Source organism: Oenanthe melanoleuca, chromosome Z, assembly GCF_029582105.1.
Source record: "Oenanthe melanoleuca isolate GR-GAL-2019-014 chromosome Z, OMel1.0, whole genome shotgun sequence".
NCBI lineage: Eukaryota > Metazoa > Chordata > Aves > Passeriformes > Muscicapidae > Oenanthe > Oenanthe melanoleuca.
The window spans coordinates 33,441,778-33,468,020 of NC_079362.1; the positions used below are offsets into that span (position 1 = coordinate 33,441,778).

At 40.9% G+C, this 26,243-nt stretch overlaps 1 protein-coding gene across 1 annotated transcript in view; it reads right to left on the reverse strand.

Annotated features, from left to right (window-relative positions):
* The window catches only part of NRG1 (neuregulin 1), a 452,226-nt gene extending 426,512 nt beyond the window's left edge, over window positions 1–25,714 (reverse strand). The window contains exon 1 of the mRNA XM_056514290.1: window positions 25,702–25,714. The gene's annotated coding sequence lies outside the window, so the exon portion shown is untranslated. The remainder of the gene's footprint in view (window positions 1–25,701) is intronic.
* Window positions 25,715–26,243: the final 529 nt, after the last annotated feature.

Sequence of the window (26,243 nt, forward strand, 5' to 3'; positions counted from 1 at the left end):
TCTCTGGGAAACCTGTGCCAGCGCATCACCACCCCCACAGTAAAGAATTCCCCTATAATAACTAATCTAAATCTACCTTCCTTCAGCTAAAGGCTGTTCCTCCTTAATCTATCAGTATGTGACCTTGTAAAGAGTCCCTCTCCAGCTCTCTTGTTGACCCCTTTGAGTACTGGAGGGCTCCTATAAAGTCTTCCTTGACCTTCTCTAGGCAGACTGTGGGAAATAAGAAAAGCCTTAGAGGACAAGGACCTTTTTCACCTTTGTTAAATCCTGTTCACTTCTGTTCACTTTCATTAACCAGAAAGCACTCTGGGAAGGGTTCAGCTGCAGGTCAGATGGCCGGAGAGTAGGTTGATTGTTGCCTTGTGTGTGAGGCAGTGCTTGGCTAAGGAGACACATGGACACCACATGGTCAGAGAGCTGACTGGTAAAGGGACACACAGCGTCACACAGTGACAACACAGCGGCAGGCAGCCAGTGTGTGTTTGTTTTGGTTACATTTGGTCAAGTGTCCATTAAGTTTAGAGTATAAAAAGGCTCGGTTCATTACAATAAACAATCTTCTTCAGAGCAAGCACAGAGGTCCATGTGTCTTTGTTCCTCATTGCTATGGCAGACCAGCAGCAATTTTCTCAGTCTTCTCTCGTTAGAGATGTTCTCCATCCTTCTCATCATCTTTGTGGACTCTGGACTTGGACTCCAACAGGTTCACAACTTTCTTACGGTGATGACCCCAGAGCTGGATGCAGGGCTCCAGCTTGGGTCTCACCAGAGCAGAGCAGAAGGGCAGAATCCCCTCCCTCCTCTGCTGCCCACACTGCTTTGGGTGCAGCTCAGGATACAACTGGCCTTGCAGACTGCAAGTGCACATTTTCTGGCTAGACCACACTGCTTGGTGTCAGTGGCAAACTCGCTAAGGGTGCCCTTGATCCCACCATCCATGTTGTTGACAAAGATATTAAACAGCAGTGGTCCCAGTATGAACTTGCATTATTTGGACAAGCAAACACACAAAAAGCCTGCAGTGTTTTCTAATTGTGTTTCAAAAGACCATCACACTAAGAAGGAGATTATAAAAAAAACCCTGAATTTTAGAAGATTAAGTAGGAAGTGAACTAAAAATGAAATTATACCTATCCTTTCTCTTTCTTACTTTGTGGCAACATCAGAGAGTTATGACTGGGACCTATGGAGACTATGGAAATGAAAAATTATCCTGCACAACTCACAAGAAAGGACATTGCATTACCACAGTCTTCTGAAGTATTTCTTTTTCTTCAATGTGTGTTCAAGTCCCCTTACAGAGGAAATGGCCTCAGCATGAAACACCAGTTATCACTTCAATGTCATTATCACTTCAATGTCAGAGCCTTCTCCACTGCAGACCAACACCTGCTTTACATTTCTGCAAGGAATTGCCAGTGTGTCAGACACAGCTGCAAGAGCGTGTCAGGGGCATCACTGTCTCCCCCAGGCATGGGGAGGACAGTTCTGAGGCTACACAAGCTGCTCTCCGAGAGCTGCATCTTCCCTATTAGCCTTAGTGCACACAGAAGACACCTCAGCAAAGCTGCCAAATGGTATGACTGGGAAATAACACACCATTTGTGAAGAAGCAGTGTGTACTCAGATGGCTTTGGTCGGTGCCCAGGTATGATGTACAAGAGCAGTGCTTGTCCTTGCAGGGTGCTAACTGCCCCACTCATCTAAGTACTTGCTGCCAGTGGCATAAATGTCAGCCAGCCTCATTATCTGTGTCTTTAAACAAAATGTGTGGCCCAAAAAAATGAGGAGCCGTATCTCTCCCTCTGCTTTGAACCAATTTCTGCCTTTGCCTAGCTAAGCAAACCAATTTAAGACAACAGGTTTTCTGGCGTAATAGGTTGCTGCTATAACAAATCTTGTCTTTCAGAAAAGGTAATAACTGCTGCTACTGCTGCTGCCACCAGTAATGAAAAGAGGAGCCTGCATGGCTACTTTGTCATTATGGCATGCAGCCTTCTTGATTTCCCCTATGCTCCTCAACAGCAGAATAATGGGGAGAAATAGATGTCTTTATCAACATATAGAAGTCATCCCTTTCCAGAATTCTGCTTCACAGATAAAGAAGATACTTTTGTGTTTGCAGCAATATCAAAAGATGCTATTGCAGGCATCTTTGCATTCCCATGACAGTCAAAAATATCTCAGCTTGCAGTTCATTCTCCAACAAGCAGCTGGCCCCACTCAACTTTGAACTTATTCTAACATGTTGTATGCATAAAGGACATTCCTTAGCAAAGGGTTTGGGTTTGGTGAAACAATAAGTCTCTGTTTGATTAAAAAATGAAGAATTTAGGGCTATTTACTTAGGGTGTTACATTATATGCTATTTTTCCAAACAGTTACAGAAAAAAGTGTCATCCTCTTATTACTATTCACTAGAAGAACTGTTTACCATTATTAATTTTGTTTCTGGTGCCTTCTAAAAGGAACTACTGCAGTTAGAGCTAGCATTCAATCAAAATATAGATCTGAGCCTCTTCAGTTTCAAAAATGCACAAAATCTAGATGCAAATTTTGGACCCAGACTCACTATTTAAAAAAAAATAATTCGTGTTTCTGCTATCAATATTTGACAAAAATTAAAGTTAGCCTGTAATTCATAAAAATGTTCAAATTCAGTGGTGTCTTGAGTCCTCATGTAAACCTGATATTAACTTACACACTAACAGAAAAATTAGTTCAGTTCCAAATACTCTCACAGTTCAGGTCAAGAACATCTGTTCATGGTATGCATGAGAAATTTCACCATTTTTTGTGCTAGAAAGTGGCCAGGTGGGAAGCAGAGATAGAATGGACACATGGCGAAAGGTAATTTAATTCTTATTATTCACTAACTCAGAGACTCCATCTTTAAATTATAAATCATGAGGAAATTGCTTTTGGTGACCTCTACAAACAGCAGGTCTGTGTCAGTCCGTACAGGATGCATACGTATCCTTTGTCCGCTGTATGCTTCCCCTGACATTATAACCTGAATATTGGAAATCAGTGCAGGATGCCACAGAATTTGCTTGTTCAAAGCTGATGCCATACTTCAGGGTTTTGCAAAATTGCCTTGTGCAGGACTTCTTTTTGCTACTGTCCTGCACCAGGCAGTGCCAGTTCTGCTAAGAAAGAGACTTTCTGCCATTTCTGCAAATAAACTGGATGCATTTCTCTCATGCATTTCTATAATTTCCCTAGATTTTGCCTAATTTGGGAAGGATGTTTGCATCCTGTAATCATAAAGCCTGAGCCCTTACCTTCTAAAGTATGAAACATATCCTTCATATTACTCTGAGATCACCACACCAAAATTGCATGCAAACTACATACACATCTCCAGGAGATGACAAAGATGCAAGTTCTTTGCCAACAGGAGCACTCACTAGTCTGTAGTTTACAGAAATCAAAGGAATCTCGGTCAGCCTGCAGGTGTTTTAGACTGAACCATACAAGGAAGCCACTGTTTCTCAGCCAAACCTACTTGGCATTCCCTCCCACTATCATGGCAGATAATTCTTTCAGCGGTTTTTTTTTTCTTTCCACCACAATTAAGATATCAAATTGTTTTGCTCATGTTCGTACATCAAAATACTTGTGCTTACACTTTGTTTCAGGTAAGTTGTGGCCAGCAGGACTAGTCCCAGGAACACCCTTAATTTGGACATTCAAACACAAACTGATACACAGAAGATTCCTCCTGACCTTCATGAAACACATTTTAATGTGAGGGTGACTGAGCACTGGCACAGGCTGCCCAGAGAGGTTGTAGAGTCTCCATCCTTTAAGATACTCAAAAGCTATCTGGACAATCAGCTCTAGGTGGTCTTGTTTGAAATGGGGGATTGGATCCTATGACCTTCAGATGTCCCTGCCAACTTCAGCCATTCTGTGATTCTGAGGGCCTGGCTGTGCCAGCACATCTATCTTGTTCACTAACAGAATGTCTTCTGTTTGACTAGCATGACCTTGGGTCTGTCTGCAAATCTCAGTGGAGAAAGTCCTTTTTTTTTGCCATTGTAAACCACTTCCAGCTGCAAACAGAGTGTCCCCATAAATAGATTTCTTTAAAGCATCTGCTTGACACAGCACAACTAATCAACTCTTATGAAAGAAGGTGCAGAAAAATCAAGATTAAGCAAAGATAAGGATGTAATTACTCTTTTTCAGGGTGTCTTCTTATCCTGCTTCCCATCTGCTGTCAAGAAAAGAACAAGTGAGGGATGACTGCAGGGAATAAGTGTTCTTGCCAGTGAATGCTAAAGCAGCAATGCTAGGCTGTGCAACAGCAGGAGCTTCCTATACATGTGGCAGTTTCCTACCACTTATCTTACTGAAAGACACGACACTGTGCTTTTTTCCCCTTTCTAAAGAACTTGGCCATGGTGAACACAAAGAATAAATAAAATTTGAAAAGTAGGTGAGACCTACTTGGAATCTGGAGAAAATTCTTTACGTGTAACCAAGGACAGGAGAGATTAACTGTTCTCAGCTACCTAGGTCTATCTGCTTCTCATTCTGCAGCAGACCACATGTAACCCTGCCTTTGGAGACAGTGGTTGCAGCTATCACGAAGAACCCTATCCAGTTCTCAGAGCCACAAATCTAACAATTCCAATTCCTTTTGTCCTCAGAGGACCATGGACAGACCCTGTCCATCTCCCGGGCTTCCTCAAAGCTCACAAAGCATGTGGAGGGACTGCTAGGAATGAGAGATTAACTCCTTTAGAAAGAGTCAGACCAAAGTCCTGTCCTGGCACAGTTACCTGTGACTCACCATCTAGGTGTTACTCTACATACAATTTGTGTCCCTGGTAACAATTAGAGGCATTTCTTGGTCCTCTAGGAGGATGCAATGGGGAAAGCCAAGCTCTTCCTCAGCATCCCCACTGAGCTCTTCATTCAGTCATCTTTTTCCTTAGTTGAAGGTGCAAAGACAAGCTGTGCACTTATTTTAAATACCCTTTGCATGTATCATCCCATTCCACTGCTCTTTCTAGGACAAACTGCCAAATAGCAACAATGGCTTTTGTTTCCTTCGCTTGAGACTTCACTCAGACAGCCTTCCTGCTCAGTACAAAGTCCAGTCCATCAGTGTCATCTCCACTCAGCTATCTAGAGCTTTGAGAAACAGTTAGCAGGCTACATTTAAAGATGGGGAACAGGTTAGAGTAGCAATCAGTCAGGACTGAGCTTTGGAGCTTCCAGGAAAACACCTGGAGAGTGACACTTCATCAGCTGTAGAAAAGCTATTAATCCAAATTTGACCTTATGGCAGGAACAGTGGGCAGGTGTCTAGCATTCACGTTACTATCCAAAGAAGTCTTGGAGGGAAAATATATTTCAAATTAGATTCATCTACCTCTCATTCGATTATTTGGAGTAAAGCAAGGCTTCTTTCCCCTTAGGGTCCTACTAAACATGGGAAACAACAGTCTTTGCTACCAGAAGGCTGATTGTATGTTAACTTCTTTTCAACTTTGCACTTTAGAAGCAGCAGGCAGCAATTATCTCCACTCTTTGTTTATTGTCAATTTAATTTCTCCTGTTTACTGAAGACTTCTGTGGCAGAAAACTGTTGAGTCTACAGGAGGTGCATAAAAAACAGCCCTAGCAGGTGAGGAACCTGTGGATTTATCTGGTGTATCTCCTAGTTTGGTCAAAGGCTCTCAAACTCTGTGTAGGAAACATCTTGCCAGACTGACAGACTGAGATGGTGTAGATAAAACCAATCCTTTTTTGTCTTGAATCATTCACCCAAATGAACTGGAATTACTTCAAAAACTCACTTTCCTTTCAGGGTGGCTTTCCGTGAATACTGGAATGATTGGTCCACTGCTGCTAATATTTAGAGACAATAAATTTCAAATTCTTGTAAATATTTCCTAAAAACACAGAGTACACAATACACAGAGTACAAATAAATTTGCATAGATATATCTGACTTTGCAGATTGATCAAAACTGGGAGGTAAGGCCTTCACTACAGTGTAAATGTGACACACCTCCCCCGACTTTCACACTGGAAATGCTAATATATATTGCCATTATTGGGATAGAAGCTATGCTTATGAACCAGGCTAAAGAGAAAAAAAAAAATTGTCAACTATGGGCAATAGTAGAAGCTAGATGAAGGCAAAGCAGTCAAAGCAGTGCCTTGCACAAGACATCTTCAGATATAGTGACAGTGTTACTCAGTAAACATGCATTACTTGAAACTCAGATGGGCTCACTTTTATTCAACTAGCAGCTAGAGTCATAATTGCAAGTGTGAAGAATATAAACAAAAGAAAATAACAGGATGAACTCACTTAATGACTTACTCCCTGTGAATTATTTATTTGGCTCAAAAAATAGCCACAGTTTTTGCTGCACAAGGGGAAATTTCAAAGTCATTCCACAAAAGCTGTTTACTAATTCCTCAATGAAGATGGAGGTTGCAGTGAGAGGGTAAAATGCAGAGCCAGTGTAGACTGCTTAAGACACTCCAGGCGAAATGTTGAGTTAAGCAAATTGTGCCATCAGCTTCAGAGACATGTTTCCCTTCCATTTCAGCAGTGTTCAGAGATGTCTAATAAACGACTGGTGTTCAGGTATTGTAGGCAAACGTGTCAGTTTTTATACATGTCTTTCCAAAGACAAGGCTGATATCTTCACACAGCTGCCTGTGCATATGTACCCTCTGTATGATGCTAATGTGATCTGCAAAATGTACTTGTGTATTATACCCTGATCCTGCAGAGCGCTGAGGTCTGATTCAACAGAGCATTTAAACACGTGCTGCATTTGTGCATCCAAGTTGCCAACATGGAGCAGGTATTGAGCTGCTTAAGTGGAGCACAGTGAAGAGACCGCTGCCTTGTGAAATAACCTCTGAGAGGCCATATATTTTACTTGGCAAAGCAACATATTTGTGGTAACTTTGAAACAACTGGAGCAAAACTTTTAAGTATCTTCGGACAAGCAAACATAAGTTTATGTTTGCTTGTCCGAAGATACTTAAAAGTTATGTTAAGGAGTTTAGCTTAGTTTTTATTAAACAGAAACCAGGAATCATTCCAACTGACACTTTAGAGGATGGGCCAGAAACACAAAGTAATGATAATGTATGTGATAATGTATGTGATAATGTATGTGGTAATGTTAAAAAATAAAATTAAACATTATATTCAGTCTTCTCTTTTTAAAGATTAATCTCACATCCTAGTCTTCCAGATTATAGTTTATATTATCCAATTAGTATAAAAAGAATTAGGGTAGATGTTGTTGCTGTAAATATTGTGATTATGATTCTAAACAATAAAGCTTTTTTTATAACCAGAGACTATAGAGGGATGAAGAACTGTGCTGCTGAAGCAGTGCAATAAGAACCCCAGGTTTTCTGCCTGCTTTGAATACACAATACCAAAAAGCTAAAAAGGTCCCTTGAAATATAACACATGGAAGTCCACTGCTTAGGAACAAAGGGATAGATAGACTCCAGAGCTGGGCTCTCTTTTCACTGCATTGTTTACATGAGGAAAGTTCACTCAACTTGTCAAACTACCTTAAGTCATCATGCTTAATATTTTCTGGAAATCCTTTAGTCCTTCAGTGATTAACTGGAATATTGCATGGTTTTGCATGGCCTGGTTTTGGGTAGTGGAGGGCCACAGACATGGCTTCTGTGAGCAGCTGCAGGAAGCGCCCACCATGTCCAGCAGAGCCAATCCCTGATGGCTCTGAAGATGGACTTGCTGCTGCCTAAAGCTGGGCCAACTAGAGATGATGGTAATACTTCTGTGATAACAGATTTAGGATCAAAGCAAAGGGACACACAAAGTTTTTCCCAAGCCAGAGGAGGAAAAGAACATGCGAGGGAAACAACATGGAGATGCCAAGATCAGGGGAGAAGGAGGGGCAGGAGGTGCTCCAGGCACTGGAGCTGAGATTCCCCTGCAGCCCATGGTACAGACAGACCATGGTGAAGCAGCTGTGCCCCTGCAGCCCATGGAGATCCATGGGGGATACAGAGATCCACCCACAGCCCAGGGGGATCCATGGGGGATGCAGAGATCCACTGACAGTCCATGGGGATCCACAGCGGATGGAGAGATCCACCCACAGCCCAGGGGGATCCATGGGGGGTGCAGAGATCCACCCACAGCCCACGGGGATCCATGGGGGATGCAGAGATCCACCCACAGCCCACGGGGATCCATGGGGGATGCAGAGATCCACCCACAGCCCATAAAGGAGCCCCATGCTGGAGCAGGTGGGTGCCTGGAGGAGGCTGTGACCCCGTGGGAGACCTGTGAAGAGAGGTGCCCTGCTTCCAGGCTGGAGCAGCCTGTCCTTGGAGGCTGCACCCCATGGAAGAGTGACCCACGCCACAGCAGCTTTGGGAGGACTGCTACCCCTGAGATTTGGAGCCATGCTGTAGTTCATAAAGTACTGTCTCTCATGGGAGGGATCCCACTGTCTCACAGGGAAATGACTTCTCTCCCTGTGCAGCAGAAGAAAACCTTAGGTGATGAACTGACCAAAACCCCACGCCATGTCTCCCTGCACTGTCGGTGGGAAGGAGGGAGTGGTTGGGGGAAGACAAGTTGTTTTTAAGGGCTTACATTATTTCTCATTCAGCTCCTCTAATTTTGTTAGTAATAAACTCACTTTATATCTCTAAGCTGAGCCTGTTTTCTCCCAGTCCTTATCTCAGCTCGGAGCCCTTTGTTAAATGTTTCTCTGCTCTGCCCAGCTGCAGCAGAGGAGTGAGAGTGCACGGCTCCTATGGGTGCCTGGCAGGCGGCCAGTGTCAAACCACAACAAATATCTGGAGTGAAAATAGTATTGTGTTCTGCAGGTGTTTATTCCTTTAAACTCCACAGTTCCTGCAGCCTTTTTCAGCAGAAATAATGCTACAGACTTAACAAGAATCCCACCTTTCCCTTCTGATTCTCTTTTTGTTGTCTCTTGAACAAGGAAATAGTTTTGATATCTCTCTGTCCGACTCTAAGTGCCACAAATTTTAGTCTGCTTTAATGCATCAGGTCTTATGTTTATGGGATTACACCAGAAGCCCAGCTTTTCTTGTAATGCAAATATCTTCAAATCAACCTAGGAAAGGTGAAAAGTAGAAGATAACTAACAAAAAAAAAATTATATTGAGTTATATCTCAAAATCTCCAAATATCTGAAACAGAAAAACAGCATTTGCCCAAAGAAGTTCATGAATAGCGTCTTTAATATGAAACCCAGCATGAGGCGTGTCACTGTGGTAGGCTTACTGACCATCATACCTGGGACAACACGAAACATGTCAGCATGCAAGGTGTCAAAAGCCCTCATTTCTTCATGTAGCTAATCCCGAAAAGAGATCTAAATTCAGCCCTCCTGATATCTTCCTGCTTCTCATGTGTGCTATGGGCTTGGGCACATGTGCAGACTTGGATGCATTTAAAATTTTACCATCAGTATGCATTCATCTTTTCTGCAAGGATTAGTAAAAATTGTGCCTTTGTCCCAGAATGTTTCTGTATAAGACTAGTGAAGCAGAGCTGTTTGTTTAGGTTTCTGTAAAATTCCTCCCCTGTGCTGCATCTTAACTATACAACACAGTTGTCCCAAGGTTTGTCAAGTATTTTTTACAGTAATCAAATTCTGATGTTATAGAAAATTACTCCATACTCTGCAGATCCATGTTATTCACAGCTTGCTGTTTGCAGCGTTGAAAGATCAGTTTATTACTCCCAAGTTCACAATAAGTCTTCTTTGGTCCTATAACAATCAACAGTTACCACCACAACAGTAACCACAATCAAGAGTAGAAGCACTTTTGACTAAAACTGTAATCACTTGTCTTCTCTATGTAGACATTTCTCATTTTTAGGACAGTCTTAAAACATGAGACAGGTTAAAAAAACTTTTGCTTCCTCCTTATTGCATCCTTCAAAGGCTTTTCTGGAAAACACAGGAAGATTTTCTTGCCTGGAGTGTCTTTCATTAACTGATGTATCTCTGAGCTGTATGTTCAACACCAAGCTATAAATTATAACTTGAATAGAAATGGGTCCAAACTGGACAAAAATGTTAACAAAAATGCTTGCAGGAATGTAGCAAATGCTTTAGTTTAAGATTTAGTTATTGCTGCTCTTCTGCTGCATTGTAACCCAATTTCAAATTAGAGGAAATGTAAGGAATTAAACAAGATGGAATACTAGGTCATATTAATGGACAATATTAAGACAATTACAGCCTGGAAATCACATAAACTAGAAAAGTGTTAGTCATCCATAGGCATTTGCAATGGAAAAAGTTCTAGAAGATGCTGATGATGTTCAAAAACAAGGGAAGAGAGAGTCTGACAGTGCGGGTCTATCTCTGTTAGAGTTACTGGTCAATGGACATGGCATGGTCAAGGCAGGCCTGATCTAGTAGCTCTGTTATTTACAAATCATACTATTGTTGCTAAATGCAATTAAGGCCTATAAGGCACAACATGTTTCTTGGACAGAAAAGGTTAAAGATTTCAAATTTAGAGAGATGAAACAACTATCAAGAGAAAAGTAACATTGTCAGGAGAATAAAAACTTAAAATGCTCCTCTACATTAATTCTAAAGGCTTTATTTCAAGACTGTAAGAATGGTGTTGACTATGAACAGACCAAAGTAAAGGGATGGAATTTTCAGGAAGTTTCTTTTCTGTATTTCTGTTTCCTTCATTATTCTTCCATTCAGTAGGATGCTTTTGACTCATTCCCCTGAGCAGAACCAATCATCAAGACAATTAAAGCATGAGACTTCTTCCCAAAATATGATACTATCTGTGGTTCCTTTAAGTGTGGAATTCCAACATGTCAAGTTTTCTCATATAAGTATCAGGAGTGTTCCTTGTTTTTTCTTTATATCAGATCCTTACACTTGTATTTTCAGTGAGAACACAAGCCATTTTGATTTAAAAGCCTCTGTCAAAAGTAATTGGACCCTTTTCTTTACACTAAGTTTAAGTTATATGGAGCTATAGCCCATTAGAGACTGCCAAAGGTCATACCACAGCAAGTTTCACTAAAAAAAAAAAAAAAGTCATTCAACAAAAAGAACTGTCAATATTAGTACTTCAGTTTCCTCTCAAATACAAGCAACACAATTCCCCAAGTGCTCCCCAGTACAACAGGAAAAGAGGAACTGGTTGAGGTGTATCAGACCAAGAGAGCTGTTCTGCACAGGTGAGAGAAGAGAGGCTGAGAACAACTAGCCAACAACTCTAAATTAAGAAACCATTTCAGTACCACAAGGACACATTAACTCCTAGACCCTGATTCTCACAGTTACACATGGATATTCCTTCTTGAGACTTTAGCTACCTGGGCAGCACCATGGTATGCTGTTTAACATGCAGTTAGTAAGTCACCCTTTAAGTTGAGAGAAAGTCCATAAGCACTGTAGCCAGAGGCTAGTTCAGATTTTTTTTCCTAACAAGATTTATGTTAATATATGTTCCTTACCATTATAGACAAGCACTTCAGAAATAAAAACGAAAGCAACACTCTTAGTTTTTCTCTTCTCAGTGATAGTGACTGACCTGTCCTGGAAAATAGGGGGAACACGTAGTGTAGAGAACACAATGGTAGATGTAGAGTCCTCAGTTAGTTGGCCCTTTGAGCTATGTCATGCTGCTGCTCAGTAGGTCTTTATTCTTAGACACCTCATGTCTTGAACACTAATATTCTATTTCAAATATCTGATGGCAGTTTTTGTCATAGCTTATTTGCTTAAGCTCTCCAGCGTGTTTAAGTACTGCGTCTCCTGATATGCAGATAGACAAAAAAAAAAGTCTCTCCTTAGTTTTTCCTCATGACTCAAGCCGAAGTACCACTCTCTGACTATGTATAATATTTATGGACCTTCAAGAGGTCCATAAACCACTAAAGACCTTGAAAGTCCAAGAGAAAAGACCAAGCACCTTCAAGGGGCAGCTTGTACCTGGTGAACTTTTCTTGCAAAAGCAGTAGTCTCAAAGCATAGTAACAACTTCTCTTTTCTTAATTTTACTCTTGTACCCTCACCAACATCATCCCCCCAAGTCCTCCAAAATTCATTTGGTTTCAGAATGAGTGACAAAAAAGTATGACAGCAACAGAACAATGGCAGAAGACAAACATCAGCAACCTTTACAGCTGTGGAGAAGGCAAAAGAGAACAATCTGGTCTTTATAGACAGGGTGTAGAGAAAGTCTTTATGTCACTCAAGTGTCATGGCAAGACATCTGAACAAAAGATAAACACCCCAAAAAATTCAAAATGCTGAAACAAAATCAAGTCTTACATCTCAACAAACAGATGTTTTGGGCATTTCATAATGTCACTCTTTTTTCTTGAGATCATACATGGATGAATCACAGAATATCTCAAACTTAGAGGGGTCCATAAGGATCTTTAAGTTCAGTTCCCTGCTTCTTGCAGGACTACCTAAAGCTATATCATATAACTAAAAGCATCATTCAGACACTCCTTGAACTCTGCCAGGCTTGGTCCTGTGACCACTTACTTACCATGGAGCCTGTTCCATTGATCACCTTTTCAGTGAAGAAACTTTTCCAAATGTTCAGTCTGAACCTGCCTGACACAGCTTCATTCCTTTTCTTCATTTCTTACCACTGGTCACCAGACAGAAGAAAACAGTAATTTGCCTTCCATTGTTCCCCTTGAGGTAGTTGTAGACTGTCATGTAGACTACCCAGCCTTCTCTTCTTCTAGCTGATGAAAGTAAGTAATTTCAACTTTTCTTCATATATTTTGCCCTTGAAATCTTTCACCATCTTAGTTGCTCTCCTCTGAACACACTCCAGTAGTTTGATGCCTTTCTTATATTGTGGCACCTAAAACAGCCCCCAGCACAGACGGTGAGGCTGCCCCAGTGCAGAGCAGAATGGGACAATCCCCTCTCTTATCTGGCTGGTGATTCTGTGACTGATGCACCCCAAGACGCAGCTGGTCCTCCTAGCTGCCAAGGCACTGTTGACTTAACTTGTCATCAACACAAAGATATCCTTCTGCAGAGCTGCTTTGCAACTTCTTATCCTCCAGTTTGTACATGCAACCAAGATTACTTAATTCCAGGTAGAGAATACAACACTTGTTCTTATTAAATTTTGTATGGTTGGTGATTGCCCAGCCCTCTAGTCTATCCAGATCTCTGTATACAGCCACTCTCAGTGGAGTCTACTGCTTCTCTTAGTTTACTATCATTGACAAATAAATGTACACTTGATTTCTGTGCTCTGAGTATAAAAACATTTAAGAGCATTGGTCCTAAAATTGACTCCTGGGGAATAACACCGGTGACTGGTTACCAGCCTGATGTAACCTCATGCAACTCTGAGCCAGTCCCATCAGTAAAATGTGCACTCAACATATTAAGGACTTGTCTAGCTGTGTTTTAAGCATTATGTCCAGAAGGATATTGTGAGACTCAGTATGAAAAATTATGCTAAAATCCACAAGCCCCAGATCTACTCGTTTCCTGAGATCAATCAGTCGCTTCCCTGGTGTGAACTCTCACTGGCTACAACCAGTGACTGTGCTGTTCCTCAAGGGTTTTCCAACTAACCCCAGAATAACCTTCTCTATAATCTTCACCAGGCAGTGAATTGAGACTGACAGGCTGGTAATTACCAGGGTCTTCCTTCTTCCCCTTCTTGAAACTGGGAGGTTTGCCAGCTTTCAGTCAACTGGGACCTCTCCAGACTCCCAAGTCACCTGAAAAATAATGGAGAGAAGTCCTACAATGACTTTGGTCAGCCCTTTTGGTACCATGGGATGAATCCCATCAGGCCCCATAGATTTATGCACAGCCAGCTGGAGCAGCATGTCTTGAACAAACTAAGGGTCAATGGAAGATTATCATCCCTACCCAGCCACAGTCTTTCAGGACAGGGCTCCACAGTATCCCATAATCAGTGCTGAAGACAGAGGCAAAGAAGGTATTAAAAATCTCTGCTGTATGTATGTATGTCCCTATTTGTGAGGAGACTGACATCATTAAGCAACAGATCAGTGGTATCTTTGGTCTTCCTTTTGTTGTTAAAATGCTTTAAAAAGCCCTTTTGTTTGTCATTTACAGTGTTGTCCAGATTGAAGTGTAAGAGTTTTGTCCCCATTAATTTTCTCCCCATAATGGTGAAGATCTGAACAGACTAGATAGCCCCTAGGCCTTGTCCCAGAGATCTCAAGATGCAAAATTCTACTGGAAAAATCAGAGTGTAAGAAGTCCTCTTTTAAATCCTCAAGTGATATCTTCCTCTAATAGAAAGTTATTATATCATCTTTAGCCCACTGTAGACTGAATCTCTCACAACTCTTGTTTCCAGTTGCTCAGTTGGGTTGTACCTCTTCTCTGAAATTTTTTCAATTGTCTAATTTTCAAGTGCGCACATACACACACATAAAAAATAGACATGTGCAAGATTAAACTCTGATATTTATGTATAAGGAGACCCAAAAGATTTTCAAAAGAATGTACTTTTAGTTCCTGCACCAAAGAAGGCTCTAGTCTTTTCAGGTATTCATAAACTGTGATTTCTTTCCACAAATGCTGTTTCCACACTACTCCAAATCCTACTCTTCTGTCATAAGACATACTCCTTGTTTGAAAAGCTATGACTTGAATCTGACTATATTAAAAAACGTGCACTGTTTAGTAGTATCCAACTTGAAAAAATTTCAAGGTCATGCTGAACCAAAAATTTCTTCTAGTCCTTAACAGCCTCCAACACTTTCATGATTTCTCCCACATGCCTATTTCAGAATACCAAATCAATAAACAGCTAAGCAGCTAGTCTCTGAACCTACAAAGCATCCTATTTCATGATGGTTTCTAAAATACTTTGATTTCAAACATTCTGGTTACAGCATGGGTACAAAACTAAAACTTGTACAGTTCACCTTTAAACCAAGACAGATTCTCATAATTTCTAGTGTGATTTCTCTGTGCAAATTGCCTGGATACAATTTGGTAATTTTAATTTGAATCTGAAAATTAACTGCAAGGGATTTTTATAAGTTCTCAGAGTAATGTACCCCTGTGTGCAACTGTAGCTTAAGCTGACACTGACAATGCAAAGGTCCATGATTCAAATTTCATTGTAACAACGACACAGAATTGCCTAAATGCTCTCCCACCCCAAATTCACCCACCAGCATGTTCTTACAGGTAACAGTGAATGAAATTCCAATGACAAGTAAACACACACATCTCTATCACTAAAGAAACTTCAGAAAAAGTCTTTGCTTGGGTGACAGATTATTGATTTTACAGGACAATGAAGACTTCAGCTTAATAAAACAAAAAGGCCTTTCTGATCTACACCTAAGGAAAGAAATGCAATATATTACACTAAGGCAGACACTATCCTCAAAGCAAAAAGAACAAGGCTATTTTGCTCTTCTTGAGAAAAATATCAGATTTGTAAGAGAGCAACAGACTGTCACAAAATATAATGAAAGAAACTAGAACATATGGCAGGAAAACAGATATAAAATCACCTTGAAAACTGCAACCCTAAAAAAACAAGTGAACACAAAATTTGCAATACAGGTCCTGAGTTACTGATAACCTCTCCTAAATGCAAAGAGAAGTTAAAGTTATCAAACATCTGCCTGGATAATAGAGATTTGAGTTATCAATAATTATATTGACAAAAAGCTCTACATCTATTTTTCTGCTTCTACTGACACCTCTATGTCAGTGTTTCAGTAAATGTATTGTACTTAACAAAATTTTTTTAACTTTATAATTCATGTTTTGCCTATGCTGAATAACACACGGAAGATAAGCATTTTCCATGCCACCACCTGCATAGTTCTCTCCATGAATTGTTATCATTACCTGCTAGCGGGGTTACTAAACATTATGTAGCATTTTGAATACTAAATTGCCACTTTGCAATATATATTAAAAAAAAAAAAAAAAAAAGAAAAAAAAAAGCTGTCTTAAGTTTCAATGTTTTGCTAGTAAAAAAAAAAAAAGAAGAAAACATGAAAAAACTGAAATGTGCTTGTAAATGTGGAAACATGATCTTTTCAGCAAAAACCATGAAAAAAAACAGAACTAAAAGGTAGTGGAGATACACCATCATTTTAAAGCTCATCTGCTACTAAGCCATCACAGCAGTTTAATTTGTTGAGAGAAACTGTAAAGAGAGTAAACTTAAGAGTGAAAAAAGGTGGTTACAACTGGACCATGGTCAGGAAAGCCTTCTTAATGTACAAAGTAATGCTTAAAAGTTATATACATTAGTATCAAAGGGATTTATTAAATTAATACCACAATACAGCAATATACAAAATACCACAATACACAATATATAAAAATATTATTCTGTATTATTAAAATAAATATTGACTTTCTTAAGAGATGCAGAAATAGCAAATATCTCCAAACAGAGGAAGTTTTAAAGAAAAGTACAGGTTTTTCATCCCTATCGTTTTTCTTTTATAAATGTCTACTACAAGTAACTATCGTATAATGTCAATTTAAGAAACACTGGCAACTCTGAGGTAGGAAATAAGCTTCTTCTGCCAGTAACAGCGAGTAAAAGATGACAGCAGATTTTTTTTTTAGTTGAGAGGTCTCCTGGGACCCAGAGTTAGGAAAGGATGAGTACTTAAGAAAGCATTAGACCACAAATATAACTTTGCATTGGAATTTAAATCTCAAAGTCAATGGATATAATCAGAAGCATTAGTGATCAAAATCACTACAACAAATCACCAGCAGGACAAAAGTATCAATCCTTACTGCACCTGTAAAGAGATTATACATTTTTCCATATCTGGACAACATTTTCAGAAGAAACTAGAAAAATTAGCCTCCTAGAAGAGAAATTATATATATGAATGAAAAGCATGACCACTTATAGTTAAAAACCTGAAGGTGTAAATTTGATTAGCATTTGTAAATAACTACTTCTGTTTCCTTGGGTTCCTTCCTCTTCTTCTTCTCATGATGTCTCTAAATACAAACCTGAGTGTTTCTCTTGACCTTCATAACTTGTCAATAAAGTAAGACATTTTCACAGACAGAGCAGAACATCTCGTCCTGCCAAAAGAAAATCCCAAGTAAATTAAAGGATTGAAAATGTGGCTCCAAGCCAGAGACAAAACCCTTATTTACCACAATTGGACAAAAAACGCGCTTTAGCTGAACAGAGATACTCAAGCACAGCATCTATCAAGTCACTGCATGCTTTTTCTCTGCATTGGGAAGAAAGAAGTGTTTTGATACTCTTTTTAGCTTTCTGGGTTTTTTTTCTGGTTTCTGGTGTTATTGAAGGTATATCCACAGTCACTGAAGGGTGGAGAGAAGTTGTGTCTCTTGCAAGTTTCTCTATGACACAGCAAGTCTTGCTGAAGAAGACAGAATGTCATAAGTCCAGTACTAGCTACATGCCAGAAACCTATGTAAATCACATGTGTTGTAGCAATAAATTATCTGGAAGTCAAGATATATTCAAAATAATATTATGGTGCCCACCCAGTGGACCTGAAGACCACTCCTGATTTTCATTTTTTTAGCAAAAAACCAATAGGTTTTCAAAGACACCTATGAATCACTCACCCTCTTCCCCCTATATCTTCTTAACAAGAAACTGGGCAAATAAAAAGGCTCAAATGCCCAGGTATCCCTACCCATTCAGCAGTCTTAAAGCTTGCAGCAAAGATGTTTGGAAAAAATAATTGGAAAAGCTATTATTTTCTTCTGTGTTAAATGTTAAGGATGTATTTTTGTTATCAAATGTTGTTGTTTCTGCTAAGATTTATACCTACTTAAATTTGCCCCCAGGATCTTTTGAAATATGTATTTACCAGCTTGATACCAGTGCCTTAATCTTCAGCAAAAGATCCAATCGCTTCTTGTATTACTTTTCTTGTCTAACGGTGGTTTTGAAAAAAATATTCATCACCTAAGAATTTACAACTTCAACCTTATGAAAAATCTGGAAAACACTCCCTAAGCAAACTTCCTGGTGTTTTATTTTGTTTTTAATTCAAACTAAATAAGAAAATGAATCCCAAAAAGGCTTAAACATCCACTACAGTCATTTCCCCATGTACTCATTTCCAGTGCAATCTTCATTTCACTGTCAATGGAAAGGTTTCAAATCTCTAGTAAAAAAAAAATTTGCATTTCATTAACAGCCCATCTTATCTTGATTACTGTTGAAGCATTACTACACTTTTTAAGGATGCATTTTGAAATGCGTATGAAGTGGACCAAAACATCTGATTTAAAAGTGAGTACACATTCATACTGAAACTTCCAACTATGCAATTTACCAGATGTCAAGGGAGAAATATTATTCCAGAAAATTCACTGAAATATCCCAAACCACTTTCCAGTGCAATTTAGGCTGACCTAGAACAATAGCTTCAAGGGCTGTTCTTGTGTCAATGCAAGTTTTGCTGCTTAGTTCAGTACAGAAACACACTCTAATGTAAATTGGAATTTTGGATACTACCAAAAATGTATCAGAGAACCAATTTAGCCCAAAATGTTTAGGTTCCCCTTGCTTATAGTGCTTGAGATTTCTGACCACACAATCACAATGCATCTCACAGAAAACATTAGTTAAAACCTTCCCTATCTCATATAGGGTTCAGCAAAACATTTCGGTAAAAAAAATAACAAAAGAAAGGCCAGGAGGTCTCTCTGATTAAGTTTAAACATGTGTCACCTGCAAGGGACCACTGACAACAAGCAGCTGTCATAAATAAACAAATGAGCAGTGTTCATAAACTTCTGTTCTTGGCCAGTGATGCACAGAGACCAGATCCTGCTAAAGATCCCTGGGGGCCCTTGCCTTACTGTGGCTGAAGCAGCTGTGGCAAACCTTTTGTTTTCAGCACTGCAGCTCAAACAACAGACACTGCAGTGTTAATCTCCACCATCTGTAGGAAAGCATGTGTTGAAAATTAGCAATAATATGATACCACTATTATTCTGATACCAGCAGCAGAAATAAAACTCTTCAGTACATTGTGAAACAATGCCTGTTCAACAGCACAACCTTCCTCTACTCAGATTGCTCTCCCTCATCCTAAAAACACTGTCAATAGCTGATAGTAATGTAGAAAGAGGCTCAAAGAAGCAAGCGGGAACTGCAGATGCTTCACTATCACACACAAAATGGAAGAAGCCGCCCACGTCTGGGACGAAGGAAGCAACACAAGCCAGTAAGATACTTTGCAGGAACCACAAGCTTTATTTTGAACCAATTGTTTGCTCTCAGAATATGCAGTACTGGATTCTTAAGCACAAACACTTGAGAGCAGCTGGCCATAAAATTCTGTACTTCAAAATAATTAAAAAAAAACAGCACTATAAATATAAATGCTGCTTTTGAAAAGCATTTTAAGAAGAATTTTAGCTGCCAGCTTGTTCTGTGAAAATGTGCTTGATGGTAGACAATGTTCATTGATGAAAGAAATCAAAATATATATTTGCTGTCTGGGGTTGACATTTTCCATCATTATACAAATCTCTGTATAGAAGAAGTATAGCAGAATCCATTCTCCACCAGCCTTGCAGAGTGAACTAGCAAACATGAAAGCTGAGAAGAAAGAAGAATGCAGTCCCCATGCATCCTGCCCTTACAAGAAAGACTGAATGTTCTGGACAGCTGTACCAAAACCTAATTGAGTTCCTATTCACCTGTTATGAATCAGATTCCCTTCCTCTGCTCAGCTCCCAAATGTTCTTTCGCACAAAGACAGTACAAACAAGTACATAGAGATATCAGCTAAAAAACTGGCAACTGTTCTTGTCAGAAAGCAGGTGGATTATAAATTAATTTTGACTGTTACTGTAATAGTCTTGATAGCAGCCTGAAGAGAAGATGCAGTACTGTAAAGAGATTAGGGCTTCTTAAATGTCCTTTTTTGAACTGTTTTTAAAAATCAGCCGTAGAAAATTGTTCTCAAAATCTATAGAAATATATGGGGTAGTTATACTGAATATTACAAGCTTTTATTTCATCAGGAATTTATGCCATTGTCAGAGGTTGACATTTTTGAATGTTTTCTTACATGCCCTGAAGTGACTGCTGCTTCCCTGCAAGTGAAAATATCCATTTGAAATACAGAAATACCATAGTGTCCCCCAAATGTAGTACTTTCGAAATTCCTTCTGACTCACCTGCTGATCTCCTGCATGGACATGCATGACATGGTCTGACAGCTTGTACAGTTTCAACTTCCCCTTATATTTTCCCAGAGTATGCATATATTTTTCAAGATAGAAAGCTTTTCTGAGTCATAAATTGGTACTGAGAAACCACAGCCTGAATGCTGGTTTTGGAGCAATTTGTGCTATCAGTTGCTACCTTTTCTGAATAGCTACAGGACCTTCACATATAGAGCTAGCTATAAAGCAGTCAGCTTTTCCATCTGCCATCCAGAACAAACTGATATGCGTAGCCAACAGTCTCATTTAAAATCTAGGACTTGGTTAAGTCAGAATAGACTTTACAGTAGTTTCACATTCATAGTATTAGTTAAAACTTGGTGATAATATACATAACGCAAGCTTGCTTAAAATGTTCATTAGTGAGCTCACACATAAATTGCTAAATTAAGAACAGAGCATCAAGGAAAATGCTGGAGACTATTTGTCCACACAGCAACAGATTTGTCTTCCACAGTATGCTCTACCCATTGGCAAACGGATATACCAGTTTACCAAAGCATTTTAAGAATGAAAGTGCTGGTGTGCATGACTCACATTTTATTAAGGTAATGACCATAATGCATTCTATTTAGATATGTATCTCTTTACTGAAAATTATCTTGGCATGAGACCAGCAATATACCTATAATATTCCACAGCATTACACAATTTTTGTCCTATTTGTGGACAGAAGAAATGTTCACAATCAAATTAATAATTATCCTTGCTGCAAGAATGCAATCAAAGTACATTACTAGCAAGGCACAAAAGTGAAATCCTTAGCAAATTATAGGAAAGGAAAATGGTTATCAGGTTGCCTGAAAATAATTATTTATTCCATGGTTCTTGATTTTCACTTCCCTGCAAATACTCAAATCATCCCACTTCACATTTAGATATATTTTGAATCGCAACTTGCAAAGCAGATATTCTGATGTATTTCATCCAGTGTTTTGAATGAAAACTATCAATACCTGCAATTGTTGCTACAGCTGGCAATGCACATGGTAGTAGCTGTGCACAAAGGAGAAACAGAGGCAAGTTCTGCTCACCTTCCCCACACAAGTCATTCCTGTCAAAACACTGACCTCAGAAGGGTGTTGTGTGCACCAAGAAGGGAAGGTCATGCAGCCTTTATATTTCTAGCACACAAATAGAAACAATAGTGTTTGTGTGTGTGTGGGAGGTGGGAGAAAGCTGCACCCTTCTGGCAACACAAGGTCCCTGTGACAACAGACACCTTACAAGTACCAGAGGCAGTGTCAAAAACCCTACCCAATTCAAGGGTGCAGGATTGGGCCCCAGAAAAGCAGGAAAGCACTTAAAGGAGCCCTCTAGCACCTCAAGAATTTGGCTGTTAGAGTGATAGGCAGATTAGAAAGGCAGCAAATTTCAGCCTGCAGAAGCCAGGTAAAAAATCATGCTCTAACTTGGCAGAGCCAGTAGCAAGGCAGCTAGAATCCCTGCAAATGAAAAGGGAAAAAAGGGAGAAAACTCCCACAATTCAAGCAGCTGTCACAGTAGCAACACAAATTAAATCCCAAAAGGATCACACAGGCAGGCTGCTTCATTAGGACCTACAGCAGTGTACTTATCCCAAAAAGAAATAGTATCCAAGAAACACAAAGAAATAATTTCAGATTCTGAACTGAGGCTGACTGTTTTCAGATTACAAAAACAGAACTCTCTTGCTAATTACAAAATAACAGACTAATTTGAAGATATATCAGTCCTGCCTCCACACTCCATTACCTGTTTTACATGGACATTTCAACATAAATATTTATACTGAACACATACAAATACATAGAATCTATTTCTGCTTATATCATGTTCTAAACATAAAATTTATACAGCTTTAAGTATCTATATATTATGAGAATGAAAGAAATTCCTTCACTCTATGCAGCTTCAATTCAACAAAGCATACACATGAACTCTAAAAACAGTATTTCCAGATAATGTCACATCTTTTATTTTTAAGAGATACATTAATCAATCTCAGCTAGCCTCAAACTGATGTTTATAGATAAAACCATTTAAAATGAACTATTGATGGGGTTTATTTTCAGTAGTGCTGGGAAAATCTATCAACCATAAATACAAAGGAGAGTCAAGTATTAAAAGGATGTTTCAAATTTGGGCATTCCCCTGAATTTCAGTGCAGTTTTGAAAGAGACCATGAAATCAAGTCACTATTCAAAGAACAAGCTGAAAACACATTCAGAGGTTAGAATAAATTTTGTATTCCTTCCCAATCTATATGATTATAAACATCTGAATGTCAGGAAGAAATGTGGCTGCTAACAAACCAATATTATTTAACACACAAATCCAGGGGCTGAATTGCTACAAATGAGGCCTGAAATATTCCCCAGAAATGCCTGTGTGCAATCTACCGAATAAAGACAAAAATAGACTCCTTGGTGCAGGCAAACAGCAAGTCAACTATTTTTAACTCAGGTCTTCAAATACATTTTTAAGTTGCTTACATTTAAAAGCAAACATTAAGGAGTTTGACTTGAAGAATATGTATGAAACATATTTTTCAAACCTTCTGCATTTCACATACTTATTAAATTTATCTGCTCATTAGATTAGATGGATTTTAGGCACCCCACTCAGTACATTTAAACAAATGTTTGTTAGTAGAAAAGTATTTTTTCAGAACAAACTTGTGCCTACATAAACACAAGTAACATATTACTAGTCTCATTATATTGGTTTGTGACAGACTCAAGAAATGACAAAAGACTTAAAGTGCCTGCCTGTGGTCAACACAATCAAGACATACACACACACACACCCTGGCTTGCCAACTGTTCACATCTTCAATTGTGTAAGGAAAGAGCCATCTCTGTCCACCATGACTGCAAAGCCGGCCCATTCAAACACGTGGGATATTTATCTTTTGCCTGTTATATCTGTGCTTGAAAACAGTGAAACTCATGGCAAGAGGTGGCAGGGTACTTATAATGAAAACATCTGGGCTGCACAGCAAGCATGACTTGTAATCTTGTGCACTTGAACAAGTATATTGCTATTCCTTTACATCACAGCCCACTTCTGCTAGCTGTGCTCTCCTGTCCCTTCTGCATGAGAAGCATTTGACAGCCCTGCAGGATTTATGAGAGGACACGTGGGTACAGCATGAGCAACAAGTAGTGTAAGGCAGAGTGCCCCACTTTGTCTTCTGCACAGAGGTGAGGAAAGCCAGCTAAATGTCTCTGCTGAAGTTTTGTCTCCCAGTTAATCTGCTTCTATGTGTTTCTACTTACATGTCCTACACTTCTTGTCTCTAGTCAGACTAGCAGTCCAGCATGGAAGCCCCTAGAATTATTTTCATGATTAATCCTGTCAACAAAACACCTACAAACCTGAGCCTTCAGGAATTATGCCTCCACTTTCAAAACACTGGAGGCCATGGTGGTCTGCTTAAAGCCAGCAGAAGTGCTCACACAAGGCAAAAGGAAGGAAAGTTATGAATGTGAGGCAGATCATGACTTTGTTAAATTGCCCTTTTTTCTCCCCCACAGTCTAAAGGGAAGCAATCAACATCTCAGTGGGAAGAGGAGTAACATTTTCTTCAAAGTAAACTCAAACAAAATGACTATTCTCATCTCAGTAACAAACACAGAAATTAATCTAGTATCATTGATCAGAAAAGCAGAGGCCAAAGTTAGCAAGTGTGAGATAGGACTTACAAGCTGGGACACATTAGCACTGAAGTACAGATTCCACTGAATCACAAAGGGTAGGTGCTGAAGGCAGTCTAAATTTTACAGGCTGTGACTCTCCCAAACTTGAGATTTTCAGACTCCTATTTAGACAGGCCTAAATGCCTGGGGCAGCTTTCAGTCTGCAGACAGATCTCACCTTTAGAAAGACCCTCTGCTATCTTCTGTGCACCTGAAGAATGGTCCTTGCCGATGGCTAGGCTGCCTGATCATACAATAGCCTCACGACCACACAATTTAACCCTCTCAAGCCTTTAACTGATAACACCTGTAGTACCGATTATCTTTTAAATGTGCGTACTCCTTTCAGCTTCAGGAAAAAAAAACCTTCCAAGTTCTATATACATTTACAACAAAATGCTTGAAGAGTTCAGTTTCCACTAAGTCCAAGAGAGTACCTAGGACCTAAGACCTATGGATAACTGAATGCAAAGCATGGCTTCCTCACACCTACACACACACACATATAATAGCTCTACGAAATTACAGGTTTTAAAGAATCACAGATGAACACAATATCAAAAATGCAACAACTGTGCATCCATTGTTCATTTGCATCCATGTAAATGAAGAATATTTGTTATAAGAAATGCTGCAGGACAACAAAGGAGGAGAATGTTTAGCTGCTGCAGGAAAGAGAGGCTGAATATTGGCTACAAGAAGGAAAGGCTTGAAAAGTGTATTGTTACTAGTTCTTTTACAATGAGAGAAGTTTGCATTCGAAGAAATATATTTCCTCCTAGGAGTAAGGACATATTGTTTCCCAGCAATCACCACCAGTCACGATGTGACTTAAGGCTAAGAAAATATAAGAATAATGCATCTAAGTTTTGGATGACCTCAAATTCATTTAAGCTAATGCATAGCAAAAACTGAGTCTATGTTTCCATTTGCAAAACTGCAGGGTGCCAAGGAGCTACTTTATCTTGTCTGCTGCAAACAGATGCTGATCTGATAGTGTCTAGATTTGCAAACTGAAAACACCACCAGCTCTGGACCGCTGCCCCGCGCTGTTCTCGTGTCACCCTATGGTCTACCCAACTAGTGACAGTCTCATCTGCCGGCTGCTTTCTGCCATCACCGGATCACAAACCCGGCGGGAGCACCACGCAAGGTCCGGCCGGGTATTTTCACACCCAGCGCAGCCACCGCGCCTCTCCGCCGAGACAGCATGGGCAGCACACCGCATGGCAGGCAGCCCGGGAACGAAAGCCCCCTGCCTCCCCGAGCCCGGCGGGGCGGGAGCCGAGCCCGCCCGGCCGCGCTCAGCACCGCGGACAGCGCCCCGCGAGGACCCGCGCAGCCGCCGGGACACGCCGCCCGGGCCGGGGAGCGGCCTGGCCCGCCGGGAGCGCGCACCCTCACACACACACCCTCACACACGCACCCTCACACAAAACACGCACCCTCACACAACACGCACCCTCACACAACACGCACCCTCACACAACACGCACCCTCACAACACAACACGCACCCTCACACACGCTCTCACACGCGCACACACCCACACACACCCTCACACGCCCCCTCACACGCACTCACTCCCTCACACGCACACCCCCCCCACACACCCTCACACCCCACCTCACACGCACCCTCCCACGCACACACCCCCTCCCACGCACACACATTCCTTCACATGCACACCTCCGCACACATACACAAACCCCCTCATCCACGCACACACTCGCACTCGCTCTCACTCGCAGCATCGCGGCGCCGCCGTCACTCACCACATCCTCCGCAGGGCGCCCCGACGCTGCTGCTGCTGCTGCTGCTGCCGCCGCCGCCGCCCGCCGCTCCCGGCGCCGCGGACGCCCCTCGCAGCGCAGCGGCGGTGGCGCCGGGCGGCCGCGGCTCCATGCGGAGGGCAGCGGCGGCGGCTCGCCTGCCCCGGCCGCCCCGCGGAAGCCGCCGCCGCCGCGCAGCTCCAGAGCGGGAGGGCGGGGAGCCGCGGCCACATGGTGCTGCCCGCCGCCCCGCCCGCCGCCCGCCCCCTGCGCACTGCACCGCCCCCCGCGCCCCGCCGCCAGAGCTGCCCCGGCCTCCAGAAACGGAATGTCGTCCCTTCATCAGCCGCTCTGCGTCTTTTCCCCCGGTTTCTGTCGCATCTGTTGTCTGCCATGCATGTAGTATGGTATTTCCGTGAATCGAAGTGGTGTTCCTCACGGGTGATATGCAATAGCCCGGGGCAGAACACACGTTTCCCGACGAGTTCCTCACGGAGAAAAACGGCTGAAATGTTCCTAATCAGGGCTCAGACTTGAGCAGCGGT